The following is a 22,283-nucleotide window of genomic DNA, read 5'->3' on the forward strand; positions in this document are numbered from 1 at the left end:
CTGGTTGTAAAGTCACCTCCCTCCATGCTCCATGGGAACGCTTGACGACTCCAGGATATCCTATAATTAACTGCAGGAATTGACGGCGGACAGAGAAACTCCACCGCATGTTTATTTTTATAAACAGGCAGCCGCACAGAGGTTGCTGAGCACAAGTTTATGCTGAAACACTCGCCTAGGCAGCCCTCTTCATGGCCTGTAGGATGACAGTGAGGGCACCATTGTGTTCGGGAATTGCCACCGGAAATGACTTTATGCAAATAATCCCAGGGGAGATGCTGTAGGCTCTGAGAAAGCCATAATTACAGCTTCCACCCGGGCATTTTCAGTGATCGAGTCTCTGGAATGTAATCTTTCCAGGCCTTCTGGAACTCGGAGTGATAAACAATCATTTGGGATAATTGCCCGAGAGCAGCCTCCACTCTCCCAGAGGCCGTGGGGCAGAGATTCCAAGTCCCTGCCTCTGAGAAGGGGGTCCTTTGGCCACCTCCCTCCGTGGTCCTGGCCGACATGTCTGCATCTCTGAAATGGAGCTTTCCTCTCTCCTGGGCTGTTCGGAAACCGCCTTCTGGGATAGACATCTCCAAGGAACAGCCGTGTCTACTTTGTTTCTTCCCTGCCTCTCACACCCGGTTCAATGTGATACCACAAATATGGCGAGCTGTTTGAAATAATTTACAGAACCCAACACTGAAGACAAGCTCCAACCTTCCAGGGTGTATTTTGAGTATTTTAGCACAAGTGTCAGGATTTTATGCGTTACAGTATGCTCATGATATTCCCTGCGGCTTATTTTGGGCGAGATAAAATCTGTAGCAATTAGTTTCTCACAAGTCTATTTTATGCAGAAGAATCTGTTATTTCCTAGGCGTGTGATTTCTTTGGTTTTACCTTTACCATGAGTGTCTTCCTTCCCAGATCCCTGCTCCCCCTTGGGGGTTGGCAGTTGTCCTTCGCTTCTGCCTTCTGGGCTGTGCTCCGTCCCTTAAATGCTGTTTGGGAAGACGTCAAGTGCAAATGAGGAAGCTGCTGTAGGTTAGTGAGCCATACCCAGGACCGAAATAGAAAAGTGCTGGTACCAACAGGAAATGAGAGAGTGTGTGTGCAAAGATGAGGCTATGGTTGGGATTTTGTATTTTAATCTTGTCTGAAACGTGTGTGTTTCTGTCACGGGAACCAGCAAAGGACGTAGAAACAGGTAGCGTAAGATCCCTTAAGATAAAGGGGAGTCCATTATTTGCATAGAGCAGGTGTCTATGGGCGATCCACTTTCTCTCTTTGCGTTTCTTCGAATTCTTCATTTTTACTCCATTCAACCACTTGTAAACCCTTGGTCAAACTGTTAATTGAGACGTAAACTCCATTGTAGGTATCCCTGCGATCGAAGGAAATAAAAATTCTGTCTCTCTGGAATTAGGAAGAGCAGCAGAATGTTGAAAGGGTTTAAGATGGACTAAGGTGTGTGAAAATGCCTCTTTTCAAAAAACCAGAAAAGAGAGCCTGCACTAATTACATGACGGTGCTTTCTTTTTAAAAAAGTTTCCAATTTTACTTAGTTAAATGGGAGAGAAACCACAGCGGATGAGGCACTCGGGGCCTTTTTCTTTTTTTCAGCAGTGGAGCGCAGAAATTATGGATCACAGGTGTCTCTGTAATCAGGCTGCGCGGAGACATTTCTCGATATTTCTTATGTTTGAACCCTACCCCACCTGCGAGGAGGAGGCTCTAGCTAGCCAGGACGGCAGGAGGCCATTGCTGCTGCCACTCCAGAACCTCATAAGGGTCTATTGTCTGCCCACAGTGTGTTTGTCCAGGTGGGCACCTTGCGTCGTGGGGCACTCTGTTTTTTTCTCTCTCTTTCTTTATATCTATGCATACACAAACACACACACACACACACAAACACACACATGGTCACTGCAGTTTACAAAGAAAAGTAAAGAAGAAAAGAAAAGAAAAAAGGCAAACCAATTCCCCTCTGTCTGGGACCCAGATCGGAGCCAGCCTGCCGTGACCAGTCTGGAAGAAGGTGGCAGAGAGGTGGGGCAGCTTCCCGAGGCCCGGGAGGTGCGTCTCCATGGCAACTGCGGGGCTTTCCCAGGTGACGTCACACATCACACAGGATTCCTGAGATCCACCTGGAGATTGGCCGGTGAAGGATCACTGCCTTTTATCTTGTTCCAACTCTTTATTTGCGCTATAGACAGGCACTGTTTGTTACTTTAGCTCCGAGAGCAGTTTCTTCGTGACACCTAAACTGCTGGGCTGACCCCGTGTATCTTAGATTCTTTACAAGGGGGAAAAATACATTTTTTAAACAAATGTGTTACCAGGGTGAAGTCTGAGGAGCTGGAAGGGAGGGAGACAGGGGCTTTGCTGTCCTGAAGTGATGCCTTTGCTGTGGCCTGACAGCTCAGCCTGGAGCCAGGTCCCAGGGAAGGGGCTAAGGAGATGTCTGTTGCTTTTCCAGCTCTCATACTAACCGATCAGCTCTTCTCCCAGGTGGACCTCCTGATCCTCCGGACCCTCCTGGGTCCTATCCCAGCAGCTGCAATTTGCAGAAGAGGAGATTGGTCAGGAGGGAGATGCCGTGGCCTCACTAGCAGCTGCAGGCTCTTTACCTGTTTGTGGTGTCAATGTTTGAGTCTCCCCCTAATTCACATGCCGAAATTCTCACCCCCAAGGTGATGGTGTTAGGAGGTGGGGGCTTCAGGAGATGAAGAACTCATAAAGGTGGGCCCCTCATGAATGGGATTCACGCCCTTTTGAAAGAGATGCTGGAGAGCTCCCTCACTCCTTCCACCACGTGAGGACACAGTGAGAAGCCACCATCTATGACCCAGGAAGCAGATACTCACCAGATACCCGATCTGCCAGCACCTTCATCTGGGACTTCTGACCTCTAGCACTGTGAGAAGTGACTGTGTTGCTTGAAAGTCACGGTCTATGGTGACAGAACACCACAGGGGACTCAGACACGGCCCCCGTGCTTGCTACAGGAAGCCCGCAGTGGAGCCCTCTTCCCTCCTTGAAGTCTGGATATGACCGAAAAACTGTGGGTTCAAGTGTAGACAGGCTTGTTCTGTGAAGATAGACCTTTATTCTGGCAGATTTCAGCATGACTTGCTTGTATTCTCAATGGTGACTTAAGATGGGTGTCGCCGGCCCAGGGTGAGACAACTGGAACTGGCATGGGTGCGGCTGGAGGTTACACGCCCTTCTTAAGTGGTAACAGCTGATGTTCATGGAGTGCACATTCTGAGCCAAGCATTATTTTATCATTTTTCTTATTAATTCTCTTTATAAGTCTATGAGAAAAGTGTTCTTATTCGCCCCATTTTAAAGATGCAGAGACGGAGACACAGGGAAGTTGCATGATCTGAGTGCCTTATGGCTGGTGCTGGCAGAGCTAGGAGAGGAGCCAGGAGGTCCCCATCCAATGCCTGCACCTACTGCCAAGCTGTCCTCCTGCCAGGTCACCACCTGAGAGCAGAAGCTGAGAGAAACTTGCTCTCTGCCCTGGTGGAGGCTACAGGCCCTAGGAGGGAGTTTGACTCCTTGCCCCACCAGGTCCATGATTCTGTTTTTTATGGGCCCCCACATAGCACATCCATCTGCCCTGGGCTGACAGAAGAGGCATCAGAACTTTGCAGTCAATCAGTTCCAATAGCTGACGAAGACTTAATTGTGTTCATGACCAGCACTACTTGAAGCAATATAGAAGATATACTTTGAGTCAATCAGGGAACTCTGCAGGCAACACTCATGTAGAAAAACAGAAAAAAAAATCAAGGTAGAAGAATACAAAGCAACTAAAAGGGCACTCATGCAGAAGTCAATGCCAGGTATTCTTCATCACTGATAAATTTAAGTTGCTGGCACGAGGCTAGAAGAAAAGGAAAAATGAAGCATTTAAATAATTCAATTTTTCACAAAAGTACATGTTAATTCCACATCTTGGTGATTGTGATCAGTGCTGCAATAAACATGGGGTGCAGGTGTCTCTTTGGCACACTGATTTCCTTTTCTTGGGGTGCATATTCAGAAGTGGGATTGCTGGATCAGAGTTCTACTTTTAGTTTCTTGAGGAACCTCCATACTGTTTTTCACAGTGGCTGTTCTAGCTTACATTTCTATCAACAGTGTACAAGAGTTTTCTTTTCTTGGCATCTTTGCCAGCATTGATTTTTTTGTCCTTTTGATAATAGCTGTTTTAACTAGGGTGAGATGATATCTCATTGCGGTTTTGATTTGTATTTGATGATAAGTGATGTTGAACATTTTAAATATATTCGTATTGGCCATGTGTATGTCTCCTTTAGAGAAATATTTATTTTATCATAACACTATTCACAATAGCCAAGATATGGAATCAACCTAAGTGTCCATCAACAGATGAATGGATAAAGAAAATGTGGTGCATATACACAGTGGAATACTATTCAGCCATAAAAAGGGGAATCTTGTCATTTGCAGTAATGAGGATGGAACTGAAGGACCTATGCTAAGTGAAATAAGCCAGGCTCAGAAAGACAGGTCATGCATGTTCTCACTCATATGTAGACTCTAAAGAAGTTGACCTCATGAAAGCAGAGCATAGATGATGGTAACTGAAGGCTGGGAAGGGTGGAGAGATAAGAAGAGGTTGGTTAATGGGTACCTACAGTTAGATGAAGAAATAGGTTCTAGTGTTTGATGACACAATAGGATGACTATACATAGCAATAATTTATTGTATGTTTCAAAATAGCTAGAAGAGATTTGAAGTTGATACGGTTTGGCTGTGTCCCCACCCAAATCTCATCTGGAATTGTAGCTTCCATAATTCCTATGTGTTGTGGGAGGGACCCAGTGGGAGGTAATTGAATCATGGGAGTTGTTTCCCCATAGTATCCTCGTGGTAGTGAACAAGTCTCATGAGATCTGATGGCTTTATCAGGGCAAACCCTTTTCACTTGGTTTTCAATTCTCTCTTGTCTGCCACCATGTAAGACATGCCTTTCACCTTCCACCATGATTGTGAGGCCTCCTCAACCATGTGGAACTGTGAATCCATTAAACCTCTTTCTCTTTATAAATTACCTAGTCTCAGGTATGTCTTTATCAGCAGCATGAAAACAGAATAATACAGAAGTGCTCTCAGTACAAAGAAATGACAAATGTTTGCAGTGATGGATATCCTAATTACCCTAGTTTACCATTACACATTGTATGTGTGTATCAAAATATCGCAGGTTCCCCATAAATATGTACCATTGTTTTGTATCAGCAAAATGGAAGAAAACATTGAAAAATAATGACAAAAGATGACAAATGTTTGCAGTGATGGATATCCTAATTACTCTATTTGACCATTACACATCGTACATATGTATCGAAATATCACAGGTTCCCCATAAATAGGTACCATTATTATGTATCAATAAAAAGGAAGAAAACATAGAAAAATACAGGTTAAAATTTTAAATGAAACTTTCTTTCCTGTTGTTTTTACCTCCCCCAATCCCCACTACCAGCTCTGAAGTATTCAGACAAAATTTCCTCTTGAGTATTATTAATAAGGAAGATACTGGGTGATGAGCAGATGACAAACCTCCTCTGATTGCCCGTCCTGGGAAACTTTTCTGCGGCATGTCGAAATGCATCCCTCCATGTAAGTCAAGAGCCCAACACTAATGACAAGTCAGTGCAAGCTCCTCCATCTGGGTCAGACAGATAAAGTCCTAGTTCACAGTTTGTTTCTTTTATGCAGTAAAGAACAGAAGGATGAAATGCATATCATTTGTACAATTCCCCAGCAGCATTATTTCTCAGAATCAAGCCTTGAGATACATTGAAAGAACAAAAACTGTAAAGTTATGGTCTCAGTAATGTTGTATAAGCATATCAGCCAGCTGTGACTGACATCCCTGTATGGATCCCTCCAAGACTCCAATATAAAGGGGAACCACCTCTCGCTTTTATGTGGAGGTGGGTGCTAGAATGCTGCAGGCAGCACCACTAAGGCCAAGAGACTATCTTGGAAGCTAATCTCCCATGTTGGCTTTGATGAACCCCAGTTCCAGGAAGTCCTCCAAGCTTTCCAGTTTATCGATTGTTCCTTGTGTTAGAGCAGGCACTTAGTGTAAATCCTGCCTGTAGGTCAAACGACTGTGATGTTATCATACTTCATTTGTCCTGCACGTCTCTTCTGAACCACCCTTTCCCTGGTACATGAGCTCCAGGTCTGGGGCTAATGGCAGGGATCCATTCTCTTGTCTAGCCCCCTAAGACACAGACGTGGCTTCTGTTTGTAAGACACTGTTAAATGTTTCTTTTTAAGAGACTGGATTTGCCAGCCTCTTTCTTCGGCCTCTCAGCCTCCTTGGACTTCGGGGACAGGTTTGCATAGACTTGCCCACTGTGAAACAGAAGGTAGGTGTTTGTCACTGTAACCCTCATGCAAATAATTGCAAATAATTGGCTCATTTAAGCCCCAAGTTCTACATTATTGGCCATAAAAATTGAATGGTGAAGTTTAACCAGTTGGTTAAGAATGTAGTTTTTTAGTTCAAGGCAAGTTACCTATATAAGCCTCAAATGCTTCATCAATTAATTGAGAATGGTATTAGTGCCTATATATTTAAAGGTGTTGTGAGATCCAAATGAGATAGCATATGTAAAGAAATTAGTACTGTGATAAATCAGTACTGTGATTATCAGTACTGTGATAAATTAGTACTGTGATAAATCAGTACTGTGATTATCAGTACTGTGATAAATCAGTACTGTGATAAATTAGTACTGTGATAAATCAGTACTGTGATAAATGAGTACTGTGATAAATCAGTACTGTGATAAATTAGTACTGTGATATCATATAGATACGTGATACTGTAGATAAATCATATAGTTTATGATCCATAAAAACTGTTATAGGAGTATGGCTGTGATGATTTAATCTGGAACATCTTAAAACTGCCCATAGCATTTGCTCATGGAGGCATTAACATATATCAAAATAATCTCCATCATGATCAACTTTTAAGCAGTGTAGTTTTCCAGTGAACCTGTGATGAAGATAAATAAGTTACCAGAGGTGCCCCTAATTAAGCAAATGAATCTATTTGCTCCACAGTGTTATTAGATACAGACAACTTCGACACTGGTTTTAGATCATAAACTATTTTCTCCTGGCCACTGCAGAAAGAAGAGCTTTATGTCTGTATTCTGAATTGAGGAGGTATGGTTGGCGAGGGGTTGGGGAAGGCTTTAGTTTATTCAGAAGTCTTTTTGAATCCAGGCAAAGGTTAAATGTTTCATATACACCATGGAATACTATGCAGCCATAAAGAAAAAAAACAAAACAGGATCATGCCTTTGCAGTGACATGGGTGGAGCTGGAGGCCATCATGCTAAGCAAACTAACACAGGAACAGAAAACCGAATACCACATGCTTTCAATTATAAGTGGGAGCTGGACATTGAGTACACAGAGACTCAGGGAAGGAAACAACAGACAGCAGAGTCCACTTGAGAGTGGAGGTGGGAGGAAGGAGAGTAGAGAAAACTACTGATTAGGTACTGATTACCTGGGTGATGAAATAATTTATATGCCAAACCACTCTGACATGCAATTTACCTATATGAGCAGTGTGCACATGTACCCTTGAACCTAAAATACAAGTTAAAAAAAAAGGCACATATTAAAAATCAAGGGGCCAGAAAACAGTTTTCTTTCCATCACCCCAAATCTGTCTGGACAGTGTTCCTGCTGCCCTAACTTTCCCTCTGAATATATGTGTATGTGTATATATGTGTATGTATATATTATGTATATACATACACATATATGTGTGTATATATATGTATATACATACACATATATATGTGTGTATATGTATATGTATACACATACACATATATATGTGTATATATGTATACACATACACATATATATGTGTATATATGTATACACATACACATATATGTGTATATATGTATACACATACACATATGTGTATATATGTATACAATACACATATGTGTATATATGTATACACACATATATATGTGTATATATGTATACACACACACATATATATGTGTGTATATGTATACACACACACATATATATGTGTGTATATGTATATACACACATATATGTGTGTATATGTATATGTATATACACACATATATGTGTGTATATGTATATGTATATACACACATATATGTGTATATATGTATATACATACACATATATGTGTGTGTACATACATATATACACATATATGTATGTATATACACGTGTGTGTGTATAAATATATATGCAAGTTCTTTATAAACTTAAGTCTGTAGCTTGTGTTGAGTTCAGACATCTAGTCCAGTTCTGCCAGTTCACAGATGTTCCATGGAAGCAGATGATGGCTTAGGATATGGACAAACTGAGTGTGGCTCTAATAAAGTTGTTTGTTTTATAATTTATACCTCGCTTTGTAAGGTAGTCTATGTTTAATAGAAATCTAAATATTCTGCTCTGTTGAGACACATAAAATTATTTATAATAATTCTTTTGTTCCCCTCAAATGAAGCCATGATTTAAAGTTCAAACCTTGAAGTTGCCCATACCTAGGTTAAAATCATAATTTGATACACTCCTAGCTGTAATATTCTAGAGGAGATACTCAACTTTCTGAAGCCTAGTGTTTTTAACCTATAAAATGAGCATAACTGTACCTATCTGTTAGCTTTTGTTGTTCAGGTTGAATAAGATAATCTATGTACAAAGCGTTTAGCAAGTTTCACCTAGGTTAAACACTCAGAGATTAGGGGTGTTCTTGTTATTATTTGGATCCCTGGTTTGTGGCTACAATTTAGTAGCCCGGGGAATATAGGCTGCAGCTGAACCACGGAGAAGCGGTTGTCTGATTCGTTCACTGTAAAATACTGCAACACCAAATGACCTTCACCGGTGACACTGAAACGCTACTGAAGCATTAGAGTAAGCACTCAATAAGTAAGAGCCATCTTATTACTATTACTATCATCACCATTGTTGCTATTCAGTCTAACCTGGAAATGGGTTGTGGGAAGTTTAATTTGTTTTAAAAATTGAAATGAAAGTCAATACAGACATTAATTCTATAGCAAGAGGTTATATTATTTTAAATGGCTAAGAAGAGGTAGATTATTCTGGGAACAGAATTTGCCCGAGAAGCCAGTAATTGGTTGTTACCCAGGGTTATTGTCCAGGCAATACAGACGCTTTGAGTAGCTCTGTGCATTCAACATTGTAACAGTGAGTGAGAATATTATCTAGAATGCGTGAGATGCCTGTAAAATGATGGTGCTGGTGGAGAGTGGAAGGAAAGGCCACTCTGTGCGAGAAGCATCAGTGCATTCGGCTTACCTTTATATATCTGCGATGACTGAGCCACCTACTTACTAAAATGCCTGTCTGCAAAATAACGTTTCAGTTGTAAATCTGAAACCATCGAACTTTCATTCCCAAACTTTTCCCACTGAATCAATAGTTTATAAGATAATCTCTGACAGTATAAGCTTTCTTGGAAACACAATTATCACATTACAGCCAAACATAGTGTATCTATGCTCTTTTCAAAACCAAATATTGTTTCTACGAATGTAATGCAAACAAACTCTATATAAATCAATTTTAAGTACTTTTTAATAAATGATTTGTTTCTGAAAACTAGTTTCTGCACCAAAGCTCATGAACAGAGGTGTCTTCAGTGGGATTAAATACTGTCTCAGGGTTGGTTAGCGCTTTCAGATGAAGCATCTCATTTGCTGTCATAACAATGATACCTGCCTGACCTTATAAGAACAGGTATCATTATCTTCATTTTCATTTGGGTAAGTTGACGTTTAGCAGAGTTGAATGACTCATCTGAGGTTATTCTTTCTCTCTCTCTCTCTGAGGCTGCCTCTCCACCTCTTTGACAATCTTCTCCCAAACTTGTTTTTATATATAAAGAGGACTAATCTTTCTGGTCTATCGTAATGTCCACTTTTGTACCCAGGAAGAGATTATTTGTTTGAACATTTCCATCACAGAACAAATAATTATGTAAGGCTTTATTGTGAATTCTCCGCCTCATAAAATAATGTAGCCCAAACTCAGAATTTTCAAGAATGTAACTCATGTCCCAAAGCACAGATGATAACAAAATACGTGAACGTTTCTGTCTCGGTTCCCGTTAACACTGAAAACTTGGTCACATCCTATTTCCAAGGAGTCAAGGGCAGATTCCATGTGTTGTCTTCTGAATTGCAATCACCAAAGGTGTTTGGTGGGGAGCCCATGGCTCTGTGTCTTCCTAAGTTCTTGTGCTTTTTCCTCTCTGCTGGTCCATTAACTTTACTTAAGTAACAGCTTTGAGTGTGAGCTACCTCCTTTCTTGTTAGAAGTGCGTGAACGTCAGGCAAGCCTCACGCTGCCTGGCTGGGGAATGCTTGCCCTCACTCGGCTTTTACAGGATGATTTCCATCATGTTCTGCTTTGTTACATCACAGTGTATTCTAAGAAGCATTTAGCTTCAGGATGTGTCAGAGTGTTTTCCAGTAAAAGCACGTTTCGGGCCATGAGAAAGAGGCTGTGGATGAACCACACTAGGGATTCCGACTCCTGCGGTGCTCCCAGGTGGAGGAAGTGGCGAAGCGGGCACTGAATGTAGCCTTGGGACATTCCAAACGGGCGATCACCACGGAGAAAGTCATTTCTTCCTCTTTTTAGAAGCAGCTGTATTTCCTCAAGAAAGTGACTTTATCTGGCTATTCCATGGGGGAAAGTGAGCTGTCTCAAAATTAGCCTTATATGCTGTGCGGTATTAAAGGAAAATTATACTTGGCTCACCAGTGAGTCATCGTACTGGTTTCGCTTTATTTTTATTTCTTTTCTACTTTAGGAACTGAAGCTTGAAGGCAACTGTTGGGGGAAGGTGGGGAGGATGGGAAAGATGCAGAGAGAACCTGCGCCATGGTGGTCACGAGACAAAGGAAAGCAGAGACTTCCAGGCGGCATGAGCCTGAGACCCTGGGCAGGGCAGCAGCTCTCTGAGGCTCAGGGGCCTTCCCTTTGAGGACACTAGCAAAGGCACTAAACTCACATCCAGTGGACGCTGTTCACTGCCATCAAGGTGTGTGCATTCAGCATGGCTGGCAGGAGAATGCCTCCTTAATACTCTGCCGATTACTCTACTTATTTATTTGTATTATTTATTTATTGTTTGAGACAGAATCTCGCTCTGTCACCCAGGCTGGAGTGCAGTAGCACGATCTCAGTTCACTGCAACCTCCATCACCCTGGTTCAAGCAATTATCCTGCCTCCACCTCCTAAAGGAGCTGGGACCATAGGTGTGTGCCACCACACCAGGCTAATTTTTGTATTTTTAGTAGAGAAGGGATTTCACCATGTTGGCCAGGCTGATCTCAACCTCCTGACCTCAGGTGATCCTCCCGCCTTGGCCTCCTAAAATGCTGGGATTACAGGCGTGAGCCACAGTGCCTGGCCCAATTACTCTAGAGTAAAATAACTATAGATGTGACTCACTTACAAATCCACATACATACATCTGTTTAGACTCAAAACATGTGGGACCACATTTACTCTCGGCTGTTTTGGGAAGTCAGCAGGGAATTTGCCTAAGAAAAAGTTTATACCCTCAGGCCAGAAAGGCAACTGCACTCAACCCAGAGTCCTTTAAGTTAATTTGAAGTCTTTTGGGAATAATGCTGAAAACAAAACCCAGAAGCTCCCCCGTTTCCCTTTTGGAAAATCAAGGAGAAATGAGAAAAAAGAAAAATTGTAAAGACCAAGCATTAGAAATAAAATCCCTTGAGTTGGACCCAAGATGAGAAAAGAAGTTAGAAGGACATACCCTCCCTTCATCTCTCTGCACATGTGTAGGATATAGAAGCAATAATCTTATTGTTACAAAATACAGACAGTAAAACTCGAATTAAATGGAGTGTTTGTGCAAATCATTATTCCGGACAGCTGAGGCTTTCCAATTTGAAGACAAAGGTAATACCCTCTAAGCACCATCATTTAAAAACAAATTTTTAATGATAAATTTTACATAATAAATGCTTCTTCTATGTATTTTTACTGTCAGTTTTGTTTTGTTTTTCCGATTATAAAAGCCACGTGTGGTTAACACCAAGCAGGTTCATTTAGTAACGTCTAATAAAGAAAACAAAAAAATTACTCTTCATCCCATAGCCCAGAAATAACCACTCTTCATGTTGTATCTCACCTTTGGGAAGCGCATTCTGAACCCCGTTCCCATACCCTGGGGGGAGTCGGGGGTGTGATTCACAGCTCCTTGGAGCTCTCAGCCCTGTGGGGCATGCAGATGACAAAGCAAGATAAACGCTACGGAGACCTGTCCTGAGTGTTAGGAAGAAGACATTCTCCCATTCAGATGGAAGGTAAAGGGCAGAAGAGAGAGGCATTTCCAGAGAGAACAGCCTGTAGGGTTTCAGGTAAAACAGCACCTAAGCGGAGCCTCAGAAGTGGGGAGAGAGAAAGGAGGTTTCCAGGCAGAGTGAGCGTCGAAGTTCCAACTCAGCCCCGTGTCCAGCAGCCCCGTGTCCAGCGCTTACTGGGCGAACTGGGGAGAGGTAAGGCTGGAGCTTCCAGGTGTGGGTGGCTACAGGTCAGATCTTAGAAGTTTTTGCAGACCTGGGTAGGAAATTCACTTTTTTTTTTCTTTTTTTCTGCAGGAATAATGTGAAGCCAGTAAATCTTAAACAAATAACTAAAATGAACCCAGGTGTGGGTTAAGGACCTGAGTAGATGATGATCTGATTGAGATAGAGGAATCAGGAAAGGAAGGAGAGGGAGATGCGTAGAGGCTCAAAGGTTTGGTTCCTCCCTGTGGAACATCCAAGATTGTAAGACACTTGGTTAGCAGCGCTGTGCTAGGGTGTTGAGGGTCTCAAGCTCAGGGAAGAAGGTTGGAACAGAGATACTTACTTGTGAGATATTAGCATGACTGGATCCTCGATTTAGTCATCTCTGCCAATTTCCTTTTACCAGGTAAAAGAACATTTTTGCAGGTTCTTTGGGTTAGGAAGCAGAGTATCATGACCAATGTTTTGCAAATCAATTTGAAATCTTAGATGGCATGAGGAGATTCCTTGAAAAATACCACTTTCCAGAACTAAAACAAGAAGTACTAAATCTTTATAATTCCATTTTTATGGATGGAATTGAACTTGTAATTTGAAATATTCTCAATAAGAAAAGTCAAGTCCAGAGGACTGAATCATTCAATCACTGAAAACACTGCAGGGAGAGCTGACACTAACAGTCCATGAACTCAACCAGAAAATGGCAAAGGCAGGAACACTTCAGACTCTCTGCATGAGGCCAGCGCAATCTTAATAACAAAACTTCACAAAGACATTGTAAGTTAGGAAAATTACAGGCAGATTATTCTGATAAGCAGAGATACAAAACTCCTAGACAAAATATTAACAAACCAAATCTGTGGCATATAAAAAGAATTATACATTACAACCAAGTTGGGTTTATTCTATAAATGTGTGCTAAGATTTAAAATTCAAACAATGTAATTTATTATATTACCATTAAAACTCACAGGAGCATCTCGGTAGACACAAAATGAGCACTTGATATTTTCAACACCCATTCAAAATAAAATTGGTAGCAAACTACAGAAAGAGGTTTTGTTTATCTAATAAAGGGTATCTCAAGAAAACCCTACAGAGGTTACCATACTTAATAATAAAACTTCAAAAGCTTACTTTGTTTGTTGTTGGAAAGACCCAGCATCTACTACAACTTCTACACGATAGTACACGGGATGTTCTCTTCACTGCAATAAGACAAAGGAAAAGTCATGAGAATTGGAAAGACAAAGTAAAACTGTCATTTTGCATTGTCAGCATGATTGTGTAGATAGAAAATGTATTCGGATATACAGATCAACTATTAGAATAAGTCAGTGAGTTTAACAGCATTACCGATGAATGGCTAATGTGAGAAATCAAGTGTGTTTCCATATACTTTAATGAACTGTTTAAAAATTTTATTTAAAGTTAAAACTTTTACAGTAGCAGATAAAATAAAATTTCTAGGAATAAAAGTAATGTGTGCAAGAGTCTTACACAGAAAACTGTAAACATTACTGAGAGATATTCAAGAAGTCTTAAGGAAATAAACAGCATACATTATTGAAGGTTTCTAAGAATCAATATTGTAATTAAGTTTATTCTCCTAAATTGATTTAAAAATTCAGTGTAACCCCTCTCATAATCTCAGTCCTTCTATTTTACAAATTGAAAAGCTGATCCTAAAATGTATATGAAAACAAAAAAGATCAAAAATAATGAAGACAAATTGAGAATATAAAACAAGGTTCAAGGTCTTCTACTCTCAGATCTCAAACCTTGTTAAAGCTGCAGCAATGATAATGGCATAATGCTGATTGGTGTGAGAATAGACAAATAGGTCAGTGTCATAGAATAGAGCGCAGAAGAAAACTCGCACTTACTATTCACATGATTTGTGGGAAAAGAAAGAAGAGGAAAAAAAAAACTCTTTGCTATGCATTGAGGGAAAGCAATCTTTCTTATAAGTATGGATTGTTTCCATTTTATATCCATATTTTTAAAAAGCCTTTGATCCCTACCTCACACAATAAACAAAAATCATTCTAGGTGTTTTGGATTGAAATGAGAAAAATCAACAAAAATCTTTTCTAAAAGCGGTCATGAAAAAATACCGAGAAGACCTTGGAGAAATCAAAGATTTCTAAAACAATATACATATACACAGAGGACTTACCACAAAAGAAAAAAGACTGAAAACTAGTGCTTTAAATTAGAACTGTGTGTTACAGAATATACCATTAAGAGAATCAAAAGGCAAACCACAGTGTAGAAGATAATTATGGTGTATATATTCAACAAAGGTTCACACATAGAATATATATAAAGAACTACTACAAACTAATAGGAAAAGAACATTAATTGAAGGCAAAATGGGCTGAAAACTTCAAAAGTCGCTACACACACATCCTCCAAATAAGTGCTCTGAATGGTGGGCACCAAGGATCATCTGAGTACAAATTAAAATGACAGTGAATGAATGAAAATCAGACAGCACACCTGCCAAAATGGCACAAAAAAAGCAAAAAAAAAAAAAAAAAATCTGACAGTTCAAAGTGTTGACAAAGAAGGACTCTCATTAACTCTGGCCAGAGCCTAATCTACCTGGAAAGGTACTTTGTGAAACTATTTGTAATATCTACTAAAAGGAATTTAGGCTTACCCAGTGAACAAACATTGCTCTTTTCTGAATGTACCCATGAGAAAAGAGTGCCTAGTACCAAGAGAAAAGATATTGGTGAAAATGTTTAGAGTAGCTTCTTCCATAAATAGCCCCAAGCTGGAAACAGCTCAAATGTCCATGAATAGTATTACACTATATCATGTTTATATTCATACCACGGAACGTAGATAGCAATGAAGAATAACTACAGATGCACACCCATAAGACAGATTGCTGAGTCAGTATACTCTCTTTGATTTATATAATGAAAAAAACAGTATAATGATAAAAAACAGTAAAATAAGTTTATAATGACAGACATCAGAATAGTGGCTACCTATTGTGTTTTGTTTTGTTTTGTTCTGTTTTGTTTTGTTTTGAGACAGGGTCTCACTCTGTTGCCCAGGCTGGAGTGCAGTGGCACGATCTTAGCTCACGTCAGCCTCCCTGGCTCAAGTGATCCTCCCATCTCAGCCTCCCCACTAGCTGGGACTACAGGCGCACACCACTACGTCCAGCTAATTTTTGTATTTATTTCTTCTTCTTTTTTTTTTTTTTTTTTTTGGTAGAGATTGAGTTTTGCCATGTTGCCCAGGCTGGTCTTGAACTCCTGAGTTCAAGCAATCCTCCTACCTCGGCCTCCCAAAGTGCTGGGGTTACAGGCATGAGCCACTGTGCCTTGCCTGGTTACCTTTTGAAGGGCTATGATTGCAAGGGTTTGAAGGAGGGTTCTGGAATGGTAATAATGTTCTATTACTTGATCTGAATAATACTCATATTTATGTGCTAATTTTTCTCTAAATTAATCATATACTTATGACTTATGCATAATAAAGTCAAAATATTTTAAGGTCAAATTAATAAAGGGAATGTCCTAAATGAAGCTATTCTGTCTGTGAACAATTATATAGTTATATGAGAGAACTTGCTGGGCGTAATAGCTGTTAACTTTAATCATTATTAAATATTATTAAATAATAAATCATTGTTCAATCTATTAAATAGATTTCTCAAATTGCCACTAATTTTTCACGAAGGTGATCTGTACCCATTAGCCAGGTGCCTGGGTTTAGCTAACTTTGGTTTTGGGCAGGAGTTGGGAAAGTCAGACTGCTATCTGACTGATTGTTCATGGACTTTAAAATTAGTCTTACACATACCCCAAGATTTAAAAAAAAAAATGACAACAGAAACTGAAATTTCCTGGAAACAGCTGTCATTTGGGATTCAGAAGACAAAAGACATGATTCAAAACCCTGCCCCTTGCTCTTGACGGGCGATCCCTGCCCAGCCCTGAAAAGTCTCCCTGTTGTCCTGGCCCCTGCCCCAAGGCTGTGGCAATAACATGCGCTCAAAGACATGTTTGCTGGAAGAAGACATGTGAAGCATGAATGGAATTTTGCCTTGGCGATAACGTTGAATGTGCTGTTCTGCAATCCTGTACCAATAGGGCACCAGGCCCGCCCTGAAGTCCGCTAATGGCAAACCCCTTTGTTCCCTCAGGGACACACAAAGCCACTGTTCCCATAGCAACCCTTCCAAGTGATGTCAGAAACCAGGGTTCGGCCTTGAAGGCTACAACACAAGTGCGGTGTTGACGAGCTAGCAATGAAGACAACCCCGAAAACAGCGCCCTGCCTCCAGCAACAGAAATCAGCAGCGCACGTGTCTGCACACACTGTGTCTTGTTTTATGCTTAAAAATTGTGAATAATCCATTTTTAAGTGTGTATATTCTCTAGAAGCCTGTGTTTCTCCTGATGTGTGTTTTATGCTTAAAAATTGTAAATAATCCATTTTTAAGTGTGTATATTCTTTAGAAGCCTGTGTTTCTCCTGATGTGTCATATCGCTTGGAAAATCAGATTTCCTTTTGCTTTCATGAAGACTTATTTTTGAAATTGAAGATGAAATGATTCATTTGCCCAAACCCTTAAGGTGTCCTGACTTTATTCCTTAGGGAGGTTCATCATGTTCAGAGGAGAAGAGAGTGAAGGATTGTTTAATAAAGACCAATCACGTAAATTTTATGATATACATGATTGTTTTAATATACATAGTTGTTTGACTTGGAGAATTCACAGTAAAGAAGACAATTGTGGAAATATATTATGGATTTTTGGCTGGGCACGGTGACTCATGCCTGTAATTGAAGCACTCGGGGAGACCAAGGTGGGTGGATCACCTGAGGTCGGGAGTTCGAGACCAGCCTGGCCAACATGGTGAAACCCCGTCTCTACTAAAAATACAAAAATTAGCCGGGCATGATGGTGGGCACCTGTAATCCCAGCTACATGGGAGGCTGAAGCAGGAGAATTGCTTGAACCTGGGAGGTGGAGGTTGCAGTGAGCCGAGATCGCACCATACACACCAGCCTGAGCAACAAGAGCGAAACTCTCAAAAAAAAAAAAAAGAAAAGAAAAGAAAAGAAATATATTGTGGATTTTTAAAAGAGAAAATATTTTATAAAAATTCTAACTTCACTGTCAAATAGCAATCGGCCTCTTTCCTTCAGTTTCCAGGGAAATCAATAGCAGCTCAAATTTAGAAGTTCTGCTTTGAGCCTTTTCAAATCACGCTGTGATTGAGCATTTTACGTGTGACACCATTAGCCAGAGGAACAATCCTGGTTCTGTTGTGTGTTTTTTTTCTTTTTCAATAGATTTTAGAGAGAAAATGAGATATTGATTGAAGGGTAATCCTTAACATAGAAGGGATTGGAATAACTGTTAAATTTTGCAGATTCTTCAGTTAAACTACTGTGAAAGTCTTGACGTTAGCCTACAAAAAAGCCTTTTATTACAAACTCCATACTTGCTAAAGTGCTGTCTTTTGATACTGCAGTTTTGTTTCTGTAATACATTTATTATTCAGAACAAATGAAATTCTCCAATGTATTTTGCTTGTTAATGTCATTTACCCAAGATCTATGAAATGACTAAATTTATACATATATATACACACACATATTAACATTTATGCATCTGTATATTTTATGTATCTGCACCAGTGATATAACAATAATTTTTATTCCTGTGTTACATAAAAACTTAGTAATAAGTCTCATTCAACTTCACAACCCATGAAATAATTTCTGTTTCAACCTATATGAGCCAAGGGAAAATTGTTTAAATATTTATATTTCATATTTTAAAATGGTCTCTATCATCTGCTCACTCTTACCAAAAAAGTGACACAGGCACACTGCTGAGATAAGGTAAATATGTAGCAGTCACAGGAATAGCAATGCTCACTGGGTGCTGGTACAGTTTCAGGTATTGGGCTGGGAGTTGTCCAATCATCACCTTCTTTAATCTTCACAACAACTCTAACATCGAGTGCTGTTGTTCCCAATTTATTGGGGCAAAAAGACAGGTTAAGTCACTGGCTGAAACAGGCTGACCTCAGTGTCAAACCCAGGTTTTGCTGGTCACAGAAACAAAGCTTTAAAAAATCTCTCCAAATACTACGTCTAGGATTCCTGGAGGCCAGGCACCCTAAAGACCAGCAGGAACCTCTGACACTCCATCCACACCCCCACTACAGGGAACTGGTGATTACACGCTGAATCAACGCATCTTGCAAGAATGGGCGCCACCACTTAGGGCCAGGCTATTTGTGACTAGAAAGCAAACAAAAGAACCTGCTCAAGGTGAAATTTGATCGTTGCCCATTGACTCTCAGGTGACACGGCCTCCAAGTATAACAGTGAATCCCCGCTGAGGGCCAAAAATTGCCTTGGAAAATATGATTGTGACCTCTATTTCTCTGTTGCCATGGAGTTACGCCTCTTGTCTGTTGATGGAAGGTCAATCATTGTATTTACACGCAGTGAAGAGTGAACATATATAATGCCTATGGTCTATTATTATTTCTTTGCAGGAGGTTTATTACAGGGTTTGGTATGCAATCTAAATTAGATGTCTCGAGAAAAATAATGCTTTTAAGTTTAGGCAGTTTTAGAGAATTCTTTGAGTGAGATTCCCTCTTTAGAATTCCACGGAATTTTCTGATTGCCTTTGAAGTTGTTTCTGTCTGAAACTAGTCTATTTATTTCCTTTTTAAAGGAGACTTTTTCTTTTCAATGATCTACTACAAAATAACTTTCTTTTATGTTTATGAGACATTAGATACAATTATTTTCTAAGTCCATCTCTGTAAACAACCTTGTAATTTTTAGCCTTTCAAATGTCATTATCATAAACATGAATCAGCACTGGTTCTGCTCCTGGTTGGCTTTGAAGCGGCATTTAAAATCCCCGTGGCTCTCAAGCCCTCATCAACCTGGGTCACCTGGGCGAGTAAATTCAGCCAGCAAGTTACTGTGGGTTCCATGTGATCGTTTTCCAAATTCCTGGTACTGCTGATACGTGCAAGCTGCCCACTTTGAAAATGGAATGTGCCATTTCATCCTACTCAAAAGTGGGTGGAGAGAAAGAAGTGTTTCACTGAGGGTATTTGTGCGAGTGGACTGCAGATGGTGGAGGAATCATGCTTTGCACAGTGGCGGCCGGTCGTTGGCCATCCTCTAAATGAGCGCTTTAAAGCTGAGTCCATTAAATTATATTTTAGGCTCGGGGGTCTTATAGGTCATTTCTCTACACTCCTCTTTGAATCCTAGAAAGATTAAGTATGATAGGCAAGTTATCTAGTGCTCCCGCCACCAGTGTTTTGATGGGTCAGTAAAAAGCACATGACGTTAAAGGTGTAGTAACCTCTGATGGGCTGTGTTCTGCTCAGTGGAGCAACAATAAATCTTATTTTTTCCAACCCTTGGCAGATATCTGTTAGATAAGCTTTGTTGATTTCTTCCCACATTCTCCCTGTGGGATCTGGGTTCAGTCATTTGCTAACCGTGTTATTTTGAGCAAGTCACTTCACCTCTCTAAGCCTAATAAAATACAAATAATGGTGACGCCCTTGTAGATGGCTGTAAGGATGCAATGAGCACAGGTCCATGAAGCACTAGGCACAAAACACAAATTAACTCCCAATATTTTCAGAACACAACATATTCAGTCCCGGCATGTGTAGAACATGTGTCACTCTGCAGTGGGCTTGTGATGGAGAGCCTGCAGCCTGGACTCGGCTGTGCTGAGAGCTGAAGGAACCACATGGCTGAGTGGTCCTGGGAGCCCCATCTCCTGCCCAGTGCACCGAAGCTGGGAGACTGAGGCTTAAGCTACTTGCTTGTGCTGGGGGGTGAGAAGGCTCTGACCCAGGGTGAATTCCAGAGAATGCACCTTCTATATGTAAGCACTGGATAGCAATGCATAGGAATTATCAAGATATGTTTATGTGTGTGCATATATTTTTAGAAGTTTTAAAAATATGAAAATATCAATGTATTAAATCTGGATGACTGTACCATTGGAAAAATCCTGTAGTCCAAAAAGTTATTAGAATCTATTTTTTTCTATATGTATACTTACATAAAGAAACAGTGTACAGGGCCGAGTGAGGACTGAATTCTAGTTCTCACCTTGCTGTGATGCAACTTAGATGCATCTTTTTAATCTTTCTAAGCCTCAGTTGTCTCATCTGTGAAATTAATAGATTAGGCCACATAATCTTTAAAATTCCCTCTACTGATATTTCATGGTCCCAAAAATATTCTTGGCATGCACGTGAGGGCTGAGAATGTCCACTATGATTTGTAAGATTATTTTAATGCCCCCATGCTTTAACTGTTCTAGTTTACCTTGTTGTGGATGTGATGGAGTCTAGCTTGTGCTGTGACTTTTCCCCACATTTGCCCTACGTCAGAGGCTGGCGGAAAGCCAGCAGGGGTACATTCTAGCATAGGTGTAAAGACTTACAAAGAGGTGAAGTAGATCCTTCTATACAGTAGTATCACTGGACGCCCCGTGGCTCATGCCTGTAATCCCAGCACTTTGGGAGGCTGAGACAGTCAGATCACCTGAGGTCAGGAGTTTGAGACCAGCCTGGCCAACATAATGAAATCCCATCTCTACTAAAAATACAAAAATTAGCCGGGCATAGTGGCACATGCCTGTAATCCCAGCTACTCAGGAGGCTGAGGCATGAGAATTGCTTGAACCTGGGAGGCGGAAGTTGCAGTGAACCGAGATTGGACCACTGCACTCCAGCCTGGGGGGCACAGCAAGACTCTGTCTTAATAAACAGACAAACAAACAAACAGTAGCATAGACAAAACTCAAATTTTTCTTGCATTTATAGCCTCCCAAGTATGAAAATCCTTTGCAATTTTTCAGATTCTCTGGACACAAAATTTATTTTCTTTTAGCTACCATAGTGGATTAAATTATAAAATGAATTTCCAGGGCTGGGCACGGTGGCTCACGTCTATAATCCCAGCACTTTGGGAGGCTGAGGTGGTGGATTGCTTGAGGTCAGGAGTTTAAGACCAGCCTGATCAACATGGTGAAATCCCATCTCTACTAAAAATACAAAAAGCAGCCGAGTGTGGTGGCGTGTGCCTGTAATCCCAGTTACCCGGGAGGCTGAGGCAGGAGAGTCACTTGAACCCAGGAGGTGGAGGTTGCAGTGAGCAGAGGTTGCACCACTGCATTCCAGCCTGGGCGACAGAGCAAGACTCCATCTGAACAAAAAAAAAAAAAAAAGAATTTCCAGTTTGGCTTTAATGAATAGACTTCTGTTTCTGTATCTCTTTCCTCAGATATGAATAGAGATATAATATTCTTATATAATGTATGTGGGGTCTAACTTTCAAAATCACCTAAAGTACACAATATAATTTGTTTGAATAAACCATTCATTTAGAACAGGTAGGCACTTAATTTTCTGTTTGATAAGCATTTTCCTTGAAGTCTGGAAATGTACTTTTTTGCTTTTAGGGCAGTGTCAAGTCTCCAGAAGGGTAATTTTAAGATCGGGGGTTCTCTGTACATGCTTGTCTGTCTTTACTTTGCAGAAGACTTCACCTTACTGGCCTTCAGGTCTTGACAGATGGAACTTGATCTAAGAGCAGAAACCGTTTC

The 22,283-nt window shown here is 40.5% G+C and overlaps 1 long non-coding RNA gene across 1 annotated transcript; it reads right to left on the bottom strand.

Moving 5' to 3' along the window:
• Positions 1-3,707: 3,707 nt before the first annotated feature.
• LOC116483286 (uncharacterized) lies at positions 3,708-19,165 on the bottom strand. Its single transcript, XR_009211010.1, has 4 exons — positions 18,944-19,165; positions 18,484-18,641; positions 13,775-13,845; positions 3,708-3,886 (listed from the first exon to the last, which is right to left on the bottom strand). It is a non-coding gene; the product is annotated as an uncharacterized LOC116483286 (long non-coding RNA).
• Between the last annotated feature and the right edge of the window lie 3,118 nt (positions 19,166-22,283).

This window comes from Hylobates moloch, unplaced genomic scaffold (assembly GCF_009828535.3).
Source record: "Hylobates moloch isolate HMO894 unplaced genomic scaffold, HMol_V3 SCAFFOLD_2, whole genome shotgun sequence".
Taxonomy (NCBI): domain Eukaryota; kingdom Metazoa; phylum Chordata; class Mammalia; order Primates; family Hylobatidae; genus Hylobates; species Hylobates moloch.